This window comes from Gigantopelta aegis, chromosome 3 (genome assembly GCF_016097555.1).
Source record: "Gigantopelta aegis isolate Gae_Host chromosome 3, Gae_host_genome, whole genome shotgun sequence".
NCBI lineage: Eukaryota > Metazoa > Mollusca > Gastropoda > Neomphalida > Peltospiridae > Gigantopelta > Gigantopelta aegis.
In genome coordinates, this window is record NC_054701.1 from 50,435,209 (window position 1) to 50,449,166 (window position 13,958).

The 13,958-nt window shown below is 40.0% G+C and overlaps 1 long non-coding RNA gene across 1 annotated transcript in view; it reads left to right on the forward strand.

Moving 5' to 3' along the window:
• The window catches only part of LOC121368184, a 30,827-nt gene continuing 16,869 nt past the window's right edge, over positions 1–13,958 (forward strand). Inside the window, exons 1-2 of the long non-coding RNA XR_005957480.1 lie at positions 1–87; positions 3,422–3,444. This is a non-coding gene — a long non-coding RNA (uncharacterized LOC121368184). The remainder of the gene's footprint in view (positions 88–3,421; positions 3,445–13,958) is intronic.

Here is a 13,958-nt window from a genome sequence, read left to right on the forward strand (position 1 = left end):
TAACAATAAAAGCAATACCTTTGTGACACTCTATAATCAAGATGCATTTCTATGTCGTGTTTCTAGCTATGGTGGCCTTGTTTGGAGGTAAGAAACTGTAGCTAACATCATGTATTCAGTCTTAGCTATGCAGTCTAAATGGTGATCACATTCGATAACTAACAGTATACGAAACCGGTAGGTTAAAATGAAACGAGGGATACAGATGTCTAGTGTCCTATTATATCGACTAAGTATTTTGTCAATATTCATTCAATCGCCGCGGTGAAACGTGTTTATTTTGCCTGTGCACACCGCACGTGCTTTCGCTTGCTCGACTTAGGAATCCTTCATTTTTGTTGTTTTTGTCAACGAAGGAAGCACTCAACACATTTTATTTACGGTTATATGGCGTCAGACATACTATGGTTAAGGACCACACAGATACTGAGAAAGGAAACCAGCTGTCGCCACTTCATGGGCTGCTCTTTTCGATTAGCAGCGAGGGATCTTTTATATGCACCATCCCACAGACAGGACAGTACATACCACGGCCTTTGTTACACCAGTTGTGGAACACTGGCTGGAACGAGAAATAGCCCAATGGATCCACCGACGGGGATCGATCCTAGACCGACTGCGCATCAAGTAAACGCTTTACCACTGGGCTACGTCCCGCCCCTTTTGTCAATGAATGTATAGGGCCACTGGAACTGATTTCACGCTAGAATGCTTCACGTTTCGATTGTCTGCACCACCAAGGTGGATTCTTTTCATTAGCAAAATTTCTTGCCTCCACGTAAGGTTTCCGGTTGATTTTAGTCGACATTTTGTTTGGTGACTCATATAACGGCCGTTGTGGAGAACGCCACGGTTGTTCGCCTTTAATCTCTACATGTCCGAGCCTGTCCTAGCAGCACTGGAAGATTGACCACCCCACTCTAAGAAGAAATAGGAAGCGGGGTCGGCCCCTACTACTCTTTTTTAGACTGTTTTATACTGGTACTATGTCGAATCCTCTGGAGCCGGGCCCGTCCGCACTACTATACCAGCCATAACGACTAGACTATATTCTAGTCTGACACTCTCTTGTTCAGACGAATCCGGCTTCTCAAGATCAGTATTTCAGCACAGCTCTTCACCTTCAAAATATGATGACTGTCAGTCTGGAGTATTTCATGACGAGAGGCAACCCATCACATCCCTACAAGCTGTGCCCTTAAAAAGCCTTAACGAGGCCACACATGCCAATATATAGATAGGACTTTTAAACTTTTAGACCTTCGTTCAAACTTTTATGTCAAAATTACTCCTTTTTTCTATATTATTAAATAATCTGATCCTCTCGTCTTTCTCTCATTTAATTTTGGACCGTCTTAAAAAAGGTTCACCAATTGTTATTCCCAATTTATGCATGGTCAATCAGATTTCAGCACGTACATATACATTATGAATATATATCTAAACACATTTGAAAATGAATAATATACCCAGACCAATTTTAACACTCTACAGTCAAGATGCATGTCTACGTTGTGCCTTGAGCTATTCTGGCCTTGTTTGAAGGTAAGAATCGGTAACGAACATCATGTATTAACCGTAACTACATAGTATACGACACTGGTAGGTTAAAAGTGAAACGAGTGATGTATAGGTCTAGTTTAATATAAAATATAGACACGATTAAAACTTGTAGAAATAGTCTGCGAAAAGAAATTAAAATCGATCTTTTATAACTGTATGTTAAAGACACTTCGCTTTCAAAAGGAAGGTATTTTCTCCTGGAAACTTCAGTTATGCGACTGTCAGTAAAACACGTATTGTTACGAGTAATGTTCAGCCAAATGATGAACGCTAGAAGGCGTAAAATTTGAGTCATGACAAACCAACGCTATAACTATGGTACGATCCAAGCATAGTTAACTATTATAGTGTTCAGCACAATTACGTCCATATTTTCATTCGATATTCTAATAGTGTTATATGATTATATATATATATATATATATATATATATATATATACACACACACACACACGCACGCACACAGGAATATTGACGATACCGAAACACACGAGGGTAATATTCTTTTTATCATATAATCTCAAACTTAAAGCCGCACACCCTAGTTCCATCCAGCGAAAATAAATTATAATTTGGTTAATCTACAAACCTGTAACACACTTAGATCACGTTTTTATCAAATGGAGTGAAAAAGCAGGTTTTATATCGATAATTACCATGGGAATACCCATGTCACAATTGCTTGAAATAATTTTTGAAAGTTTGTATTCTGATGTCACCGGTAGATGTCGCTCGAAGCACAACAATGCCTACGTCACGACAAATTTCACAGACTTGGGGTGCGTTCTTTTCACCTCTCCTGGACATGTTCCAACTGTTCTGTCCTGGTTGTATCCCCTCTCCAGATATCGTAGGACTTAAGCAAAATTATTGGTTTTAAGGGTTTGTAACGTTTTGTATTGAGATACTTACTGATCTGAACTTTATTGTTACTGAAAATGTTCACGAACTGTGAAGAAAAATCTCACAAATGAACAACATCAAATCGGATGTTGAATGCGCGAACCGTGCACGAGAAAACAAACCGAACCAAAATGATAACGGTCACGTGGTATACCAACGTCTGTGACATTGAAATGGAAATATCCCGTCTAAAAATAGATTAGACCTTGTCTGCGCAACGGTTTTTTCTCAAACGTGCGTCCGTTTTTCGGAAATACGAAAAATGCATTTTGTGGTATTACAAACACCAGGATTACCAGGTTACCAAAAAACACTTCAGGTGAATGGAAATGTATATTCTAAATAATAAACGGTAAGTAAAGTGCAATTTTATTTGTGAAAAAATGGGTTTAATAGCGAAAAACAACGCCGTAATGGTTAACAACTAGCCGTAACTAGGGTGTGTCCCTTTAATTAAGGATTGTCTGTTATTTCTTTTACGTTCATCGGGGTATGAACAACAACAAACAAAAATCATCCGTAAAATGTGTGAATCGGACACGAATGTAGTATTGTATTTCTTACATATGTTCAGAAAACAGTTTTAAAATACATTTAAACGCCTTTTGCTAAAACCTATGTACGGCCTCAACGCTTATAATTAACTTGTGCATCACAGACAAGTCATTATCAGGTTAACTTGTACGGCACAGAGTGATTTTTTTTCATTGGATGGTATGGCATTGGTGACCACTTGGGAGAAACCAGTCATATGCCTTTAAAATGTTATCGCACGGATGTGTGTTAACACTATGTGTTATCAAAAATAAACGAATGATGCTGTCACCAACGTGATACACACACACACACACACACACACACATGCATATTCAAATAAAAACCTGTAATATAAGTAATGTCACACAGCGAGGTATGTTCGAGTTAATACATATATATCTCTCTGTTTCATTTTAGTAATACCATCGGCAAACAGTCGTGTAAGTATCAGTTAACATAAATACACTTTACAGTAGTTGTGTTTGTATGTGTGTGTGGGTGGGTGGGTGGGGGGTACAGCACTAAGCCTTGGTGTCTAATACCCACAATTTACATTTCTAATCCTAGATACGTTTTGACGTGTTAAGCAACAACAAAGAACAACATGTTAGTTCGTGCAGCGGTTAGTTAAATGTAAGAATAGTTTCCAATGGGGGGGGGGGGGGGGGGGGATTTAACACAGTCGGTTGAGTGCTTGCGTCGCAGGATCAAACCACCTTGGTCGATCCATTCAAATTTTTCGTTCACACCAGTGCACCACAACTGGTCAAAAGCCCTGGTATGTGCTTTCCTGTATGTGGGAAAGTGCATATAAGATACGTACTACATTAGGAAACATGTAGCGGGTTTCCTCTGATGACTACGTGTCAGATTTATCAAATGTTTGACATCCAATAGCCGATTATTAATTAATCAATGGGCTCCAGTGGTGTACTGGTTGAAACGAGAAAAAAACAACCCAATTAGCTGAATGGATCCACCGATGTGGTTCGATCCCGCGACGAAAACACCTCAAGCGAGCACTCAACCGATTGAGCTAAATCCCGCCCACATGTATGTATATATGAATATGTTGATGTATAAACATCTACATAAAAAGTCTATGTATATCGGTGTTTGACTATTACATACGTAGATATTAACGCTGGAGATAAATAAGTCCTTTCTGGCCTTTCTCATGCCGTTGCTGGGAGTTGTAGTAATGGCATTTGAGCCCCAAAATATGCAAATGAGCTAAGTCACGTGACCTGTCCTGTGCTCTGATTGTTTGACCTCTAGGGGGCGTGGCCTCTTCTGATTGGCTAATCTCGAAGCGTGGGGTGTGACGTCATGGGACGCTGATCTCTCAAAGCGTCATGACGCTGACCAAACTAGGTTAATGACTTTGGCAGCTGTGGGATGGGCGTGCTGCTTTTGCTGCTGCTGCTGCTGAGAAAGGTTGTTTTTCCAACAATCCATGTTTATTTCGCATGTGACGAGTTAGATCGTGAGGCCATACATACGTTTTGGAACAAATGTAACAATGATTCATGGTATTGACTGTTGAATGACTCGTTGCATGTTTTGAATCCGTCAATGAGAGTCTTCCAAATTTAAAATATAAATATTTCTATCCAATTAATGCTAAAATACTTTGTCTATATACTAAACAAATCACCATTGGCTGTACACGTTTTTAAAATTGTCCATTCATGATAAGTTTCTTTCTTTAGTTTGCTTAAATACCTTTTTGTGCGCTGGGTTATATACTCTTCAAAAAAAGAAACGCATAGAGCATATTTTTCATAACATTAATTTTAAAATAACACAATAGTGAATGTTTTAGTATTATCTTATTCTATAGCTAGTGGATATGATATCATGCAATTCTGACAAAACGATGAGCTGACAAAACGCAATATTATAATGGTTGCAGACATTTATCACGTACAAATCATGCACGTACAGCACGTGCACTACCCCTTGACAGAAAATTGAGTTACATTCACACACGCATTATCGATAGTGTCGCTACGTAACGTTGAAATTATGCCCAGGCTGACAGAACCACACGTAACAACGCAATTGGCCGGATGGAAGCCGGGGAATCGCAATCAACAGTTGCACGTCTTTTCAACACATCTCAGAGTACAATATCTAGGCTTTGGCACCGTTATCAGCAAACTGGAGTGTCACGTGACCGCCCCAGATCCGGTCGTCCCAGAGTTACCACACCGGCGCAAGACAGATACATACGTCTACGACATTTACGTGACAGATTCCTAACTGCTTCATCATCAACTTCTGCCATACCTGGGATGCGAAGAATTTCGGACCAGACCGTAAGAAACCGTTTACGTGAAGCCAATATCCGAGCTAGAAGACCAGCTAGACGGATAATTTCAACCGCGCAACATAGGCGTCTACGGCTTACATTGTGCAGACGTTGTCTGATATGGCGTTGACAGCAGTGGCGAAGAGTGGCTTTCAGCGACGAGTCGCGTTTTTTGCTTCAACGCGCCGACGGCAGAGCTAGAGTTTACCGACGACGTAACGAGCGTTATGCCAATAATTGTGTGCGGCAGGTGGACAGATATGGAGGGGGGAGTGTTATGGTATGGGCGGCCATCACTTACACTGGCAGAACAGACCTTGTACATGTCCCAGGTCATCTAACAGCCCAACGTTACTGCAACGAAATTCTCCAGCGTCACGCCATACCTTTCATCAACGCAGAAAATGTCATCTTCCAGCACGCCAATGCACGACCACATAGCGCACGTATGACAACATACTTCCTGAATCAACACAATGTCGGAGTGATACCATGGCCTTCAAGATCACCTGATCTTAACCCCATCGAGCACCTGTGGGATGAACTAGATCGACGTTTACGGCAACGTAACCCTGCGCCACAAACGCTACCCCAGCTGCTCCAGGCTTTGCAACAAACATGGGCTAGAAATTCCCCAGCCTGTGATTCAAGCATTATTTGATTCCATGCGTAGGAGGTGCCAAGCCGTCATTGCTGCTCATGGGGCTCATACTCGATATTAGTGTCCGTGACCTTGATACGGTGGCCTAATCCTGTTGATTTGATAGACGATTTGATAGACGATTTCATTCCAAGTGATCATGTTTAACAAGTTTCAATTTTACTGCTCTGGTATTGAGCAAAGATATGATGCTATAAATTTGCAATCCAGTCCTAACATATACCAGTTATGCGTTTCTTTTTTTGAAGAGTATATTTGGGAATTTATCCCCACAGACAAGATAGCACATACCACAACCTTTGATATACCAGCCGTAGTGCACTGGTTGGATATAGACTAATGGGCCACCGACGGGGATCGATCTGGCCCCTGTATTTACCCATTTAGTAAAATTATATTAAACGGCCTGTAAAAGCTAGTACTCTTGGGAAGTACTCATGTTTAAAATGCAGTTATTTCCCTTGATCATAGGTTAGTTTGAAGCGTTGAGTTGCAGGCATGCGTTCTTTCTTCAAAGCAATGGGCTGGGGTGTTGCATACATTCCTTTCTTCCTCTACTGGCCACCGATTAAGGCGTCTACACATTCCTTTCTTTTCTTTTTATAATAATGTCCGTTTTCAAAGCAATGGGTTGGGGTGTCACACACATTCCTTTCTTCCTCTTAACACACATTTCTTTCTTCTCCTTAACATGTCTTTCTTCTCAATAACAAACATTCCTTTCTTTTCCTTAACAAGCATTCCTTTCTTCTCCTTAACACATTCCTTTCTTCCCCTACTGTCCACCGATTGTGTCTACGCATTCCTTTCTTTAATTTAGTCATTTCCGCTTTTAAAGAAATGGGCTGGTGTGCCAGACATTCCTTTCTTCCCCTACCAATTAAGGCGTCAACACTTTCCTTTCTTTTACTTTTATAATCATTCCTGCTTTTAAAGTAATGGGCTGGGGTGTCACACGCACATTTCTTTCTTCCCCTACTGTCTTTCTTTCTTTTTTTGTCTGCTAAAGACATAATATGGTTTCGACTCAGGGTATTATATTTCGTATTCACAGACTCTTTCAGACCGACCGGCCTCGGTGGCGTCGTGGTTAGGCCATCAGACTATAGGCTGGTAGGTACTGGGTTTGGATCCCAGTCGAGGTATGGGATTTTTAATCCAGATACCGATTCCAAACCCTGAGTGAGTGCTTCGCAAGGCAGGGATTTACCTTGTTTTTCTGAAATGGGGGTCCCTTGCACTCACCTCTTTCTTTTCTGGGAGTCCCAACCTGAAAACAAAGGGTCCCAAAACCACACAAATGACAGAGAGCTGCAGACAACAAATCACGTGTATACTATATATGTTTCATTAAAGTAAATTTAACAAGCTGTGTTGTTGTTTTTTTTTTTTCGGGAAATCAATGTCGGTATTCATTGTTTATTCTTTCAAAATCAACATTTCACTTTGATCTGTATAATTATTTGAACCATTTCCTGCAAGCTAAATGACACTCACAATACCATGCGTTGTTTATAAATCGTGCTACTTGTTTGTTAGCCAAGGCTCAGTGGGTAGGTGTAAACCACTTGCACCGACCAGTGATCCATAAATGGTTCAACAAAGGCCATGGTTTGTGCTATCCTGCCTGTGGAAAGCGCAAATAAAAGATCCCTTGCTGCCTGTCGTAAACGAGCAGCCTATGTGGCGACAGCGGGTTTCCTCTAAAAAAAAAACAATGTCAGAATGACCATATGTTTGACGTCCAATAGCCGATGATAAGATAAAAAATCAATGTCGTTAAATAAAACAAACTTTACTTTCAGACCGCCCCGAAGTTTACACTTGAAAACGACACACGTGTTTCTCATTAACATCGATCATATTCTTTCACATATTCTGTATTTTAAGACCTACCTACACATCTGATAGCCTCTGTGGCGTATTTGTGAACAGAATATAAATATTTATCATATCACTACTAAGGAATAGCATACGCATACATACACACACACACACACACACACACACACACACACACTCGGTATGCCGAAAGCAGGAGAACAGTGGTTCCTCGGGCAATGCATTGGTAGAAATAAACTTGCTGGACTGATGAAAAACATGTGTTCGAGTGGTAATATTTGTACCACTAAACGACTGACGAACCACTCTGCACACAAATATCTGGTCCAAAAACTGAACGACAATCACGTTCCTGCTCATTAAAACATGCAGATAACAGGACACAAAAATATTCATTCAGTTAATGCATACAGCCATATAAATCACGACCAACATAAAGAACTGTCGCACATTCTGTCCGCGATATCTACATCTTGTGAATCCTCAAGTTTGGTTCCCGCGTGTTCGTCTTCGAAGGAAATCCGACAACACTTTTAAATTCGAAACAAACACAGATCATCAATATTTCCGGCGGTGTGAACACCATGTTTGGAGGCAATGTCAGTGGGGGCAACATCGTAATAAATCTGGCTCAGCCTAAAAGTCCTGTTGTCCCCATAAAACAACGAAGAATCATTTTTGACAGTGATTCCGACGGCGACTGAACTTGATGAAGCCCTTAAATAGGTCAGTGACGTAGATACGCCTATGTCTGACAATGACGTAGTATTCAGCAAAATGCCGCGAAAAGTTATTTTGAAAAATTTGGCTATTGTCAATTATTTTATTATAATTTCATTGTTTATATATAAAACTGTTAAATTAGTATTAAATTGTTTAAATAGCTACAATCGTTCTGTCCGCTTTTAACCTAGTTTCAGAAAGCATAGATAACCTTCAAGGTGTATTGACAAACCGATTATCAGCTGAGTGATTGACATGTACATGTATTCATACGTCATAACAAATTGTTACGTCCGAGCGTTGGGGTTTTGTTTATTAATCATTTAAAGTGCTGTTCCAGATGTATGATGTATTGAGCTATATCAATCAAGATATTATTTAATATGATTAGAAAATTATTTTAAAAATTTTTAAAAAATTATATACCGGTATATTTTCCATTTAAAAATATTCCCCTGAAAAACAGAACCAGCTGAATTCGTTTCGGGAATTTCCGTAAGATTTGATCCGTGACGTCATGAAGGGAACTCCTTTCGATAGTTAGCGCCATTGTTCATTGCTTCTTTTGTGTTTATTATGGTTAAACGGCGTGTTGGTGGCGGCTGTAGCAATACAAAAGCCGATAAATTTAGTCTTCACGCATTTCCTAGTAATGTTGCTGTGAGAAAGCTGTGTGTGAATTTGATTAAAACAACGTGGAAATACTGGACAGGAAGAAAATGCCGGAGACCGTTGCAACAGCAGACACTTTAGTTTCGATTCATCCGAACTGGCTTGTCGGCTTAAGCGAGATATGGGAATACCATGTGTTATGGCTTTTAAAAAAAAGATGCCGTACCAACAATTTTTCTGCGACACAAAACAAATGACAACAAGCCGACGCCATCCACGCCGAAACGACCTTGGGGTGCATATCGTCAATGTCCCAAATTGCGTTATGCTTTCAACTCCGGTCAGTTTGTTTTCTCATGCACGGTTCGTGCAATCATCGAGATCCGATTTGTTGTCGTTTGCATCTCGTTCGTTTGTGAGATTTTTCTTTACAGTTCGAGAACATTAAAACAATAAAGTACAGACAAGTAAGTATCTATAGCCTAGTCCGTCCCATCCTACAAAAATGTAGGGGTTTTTTTGTAAAAAAGAAAAGAAAATACATTAAATTAATTTTACTATACCTTCCCACAGAGAAAACCTTTTTTCATACTGTGGAATGTGCTATAAGTTATTTATTTCTGAGCAGACTGTTTTCACAACTGCACACAAAAAAATAGTATTGTTTTGTTATTTCCAAAACACTTACTTTTTTTTTTACGTCAAACTAAACTGAAATTATTCACACAAAAAAACATCTTCATAGATGGATGGGACGGACTAAAAGTCGTTTTTGTTTATTTTTTAAAATTAAAATAAGTTATTTATTTCTGAGCAGACTGTTTTCACAACTGCACACAAAAAAATAGTATTGTTTTGTTATTTCCAAAACACTTTTACTTTTTTTTTTTTTACGTCAAACTAAACATAAATTATTCACAAAACCCCCCATCTTCATAGAGGGATGGGACGGACTAAAAGTCGTTTTTGTTTATTTCTTAAAATTACCGATATCGGGTCCACTTGACTCGTAGAATTCAAGAGTTATTTATCGTCTTTTCTACTACATCACAAGTATTAGAATATACAGTGTAGCAAAATAATTCGCACGAAAATCTAAAGAACAAAACAAGAATAAAAGTTGTAAATTAGTGGTAAGCTGTCTCCACGACCATTTTCATCGTCATCTGTCAGGCCGGTGGTTCGTCGGAAGATGTTCCAGGTTCACACTGATACGGCATTATTTGTTGTGTTGCACAAATATTAGTCCAGTCGTCATTACTACACTATTCATCATCGAAAGAAGAATCGCATGATCAATGAGCTTGGCAGTCGCTGTCGGTCCCACTTTCGCTTGCGCTGGCAGTCATCTCGTGGTAGGTTTCAGTGAAGCGCGTTCCCTTCGTGACGTCACGGCTATTTACAGGCAAAATGTTTTTACCGAGAATTTTACTCGGTCGTTTCCGGCAGTGTTCTACGGGAGTGATGTTTTAATACTTTTATGGGGCATTTTCGTAATTATTGATTTACATATCGGTGTAAAATATTATTGCAATGAATTAAGAAAGCATTTAATTATGGAATTTGAAATTTTAGTGTATAGTCTGGCACAGCACTTTAAGTGAAAAATAAACAAAATTGACAGTGATATGATAAATAGAATTCGTCACTGGCGAGACAAATACAGATTAACAGGCCGAGGTTGATATTTACCATATTAAAAAAATACTCGTGACGAATCCTCTATTTATTTTCCGTACCTCTATCTAATCACATTATCCTGGACACACACACACACACACACACACACACACACACACACACAACACACACTTCAGTTATCTAGGGTTGTCTAGGACAGTGGGGATAGTGCTTAGGGGTGAGTGAGATTCCCCGCTCTAAGACTAGTCCAATAGTCCATTAAGGTTCAAGCACGCTATCCTGGATACACACGTGAGGACAGTGGGGATAGGACTTAGTTGTTACTGAGATTTTCCACTCTAACACTAGTCCAATAGTCCACTAAGGTTTAAGCACGTTATCCTGGACACGCACACACACACACACACACACACACACACACACACACACGCACGCGCGCACGCACTTAAGCTATCTGCGCCTGTCCAAGACAGTCGGAGATGGTGATTAGTGAAACATCTGGGTAGTGACCTTACACCAGTTGATACCCGGATACGAACCCAGTACCTACCAGTCACTGCATCACTGAGGCCAATGATAATGTGTTTGTTGTTGTTGTTTTTTGTGTTTCTTTTTAAATACAGCAATGTCTCGGCATTTCTTGTGACGTCACACCCACGCCATCCATAGCGTACCCATGCTATCTCGATGTCAGCACGCGAACGTGTCTGAACACATTCTGGAATGACTCGTAGCCATCGCCATATATGGGCACGTTTCAAACCTTTCCCTCCCCGGATGTGCACAGCTAAGGTCCCCCACGTCGTGGAATTCCCCCCCCCCCCCCCGGATGTTCGCCAGCTGTTGACTTCGGCACCGTTTACCAGTACATCAAAGGACCTCCGACAGCTACCAAACCTATTAAACCCCACGCTATCTTGCCATCTGAGAGTCAATTTCTTTATTGACTTTGAGCTAAAAGCTCATCAGTACAAAATAATGATATATACATACAGGTAAACAGTGGTGATGTACATAAATAGATATAATTATATTAGACGAGCTGTGGAGGGTGAACGAAAAGAACTATTAAATACAGCTATTTCACAAATTTGTTGCAAGATATAAATATTTACCTAAATTGCGCATCTGCTTAGTATTATGTACAGTAAGCAGTTGAATAAATTTAAAGACAGAAGGCTTTTTTCCAATAATATGGCTTAATAAGTGAAATTCTTAAATTGTTATATAATGGACAAACCAATATAAAATGATATTCATCTTCAATTTCATCAGCACATTTGAAACATTTTCTTTCGGATTTATCAATATTGTGATATCTGCCAGGTTTCGATGGTTAGGCTATGGGCTGATAGGCGGTCAACCAATCAGAGTGCAGGACAGGTCACGTGACCTAGCTCATTTGCATATTTTGATGCTCAAGTGCCATCACTACTACTGCTGGGACTCAAACCTGTGGCGCCTAATCGCCCACAACATGCAGACTTGTCACGATACGCTTTCGACTATTCATAAAAGATAATGTTCTTTAACCGACCATATGCATGGGGCCTGCAAGCTACGCGGTCGATCTCTGGATAGTATGTATTGATGTATGAATATCTATATATTGTATGTATGTCGTATTTGACTATTACATACACAGATATTAACTACGCGGAGTCATACAGCGTGAACATCGTTTTTTTGGTTTCATACTTGCATGAACAAAAAATAATTGCGATCAATTCTTAAATAAATATTGTTGAATTTTAATCTTGTCAGTGATCTTTTCCCTTCATAGTTAGTAGTTATGGGCCATTTACAAGGACATCCTCTAATCCAGGGTCGTCACGATATGACGTCTGCCGTGTGGTCTATACTGGTACTTAGCGACCTGCCAATTAGACCAATCAGCGACAAGCATTCATTAAATATGGGGGCGGGACGTAGCTCAGTGGTACAGCGCTCGCTAGATGCGCGGTCGGTCTGGGATCGATCCCCGTCGGTGGGCCCATTGGGCTATTTCTCGTCTCGTCTGTGGGATGGTGCATATAAAAGATCGCTTGCTGCTAATCGGAAAGAGTAGCCCATGAAGTGGCGACAGCGGGTTTCCTCTCTCAATATCTGTGTGGTCCTTGACCATATGTCTGACGCCATATATCCGTAATGCTTTAAAATGGGTTGAGTGCGTCGTTAAATAAACATTTTCTTTCTTTCATTAAATATGTTACAAGCAATCATAGGCACAATTGTTAACTGTACGGACATTGTAGGCTTCTGAAATGGGTACACCATGACAACTATATATATCACATGGATACGTGTTTAGTATGTTTTTTATAAATAAAGGCTAATTTACCCATGAAATAGACTCGGAGAGACTTAAAGATATAGATCCAGATAGACCGAAGGGAGACCCATGGACAGCTCTGCTGTTCATTCCCTATGTGGACTCTATCGGGAGACCTGTAAGTCATTCACCCAAGAGCCGAGAGACTTGTATATGATCAGTATCACCATGTTGTTAACTTGTACATAATATTTCATGTTGGAAAGGAAAACAGAAATGACATCACCCACTTGTGCTTCTGTTCCTTTGATTTTACATTCGTCAGAAAATATGAAAACTAGTTTTGTTTCCATTTACATGTTAATATATTGATACACAAACATACAAAACATACATACAATAGTAATAGTATACCCACACTTTACGAGGTGTATCGGTGAATATCCCTAGTTTTGGTCATGGAGCCTCCGATAGGCGAAGCCGAGGATTTTCTCAGGACCAAAACTGTTGTGATATTCACCGATACACCGAGTAAGTGTGGGTATAACTGACTTATACCACCACTTTAGGTCGAGTGAATTATTATATTAGTTCTATGGCAAATAAAATCAATAATTAGAAATTAGTAAATAAATGAAACGAAAATAACGTGGACCAGACGTCGTGAGCGTCCACATTTTGTTCTGGAGCAGTGACAACTGTCTATTTCAGTTGTTCGTGTCGCACGTGCAAATGCAGTTTTGAGGTAGTTTAACAGTGTGTGTTAAGCTATGTTTCCCTTAATGCGGGTGCGGTCCGGGTACGGGTGCGGTCAAATATCGCACAACATTGTTTTTATAGTAAGTGTTTCCATTTATGCGATTTCCGTCTGGCTCCCGCGCGGGAACGC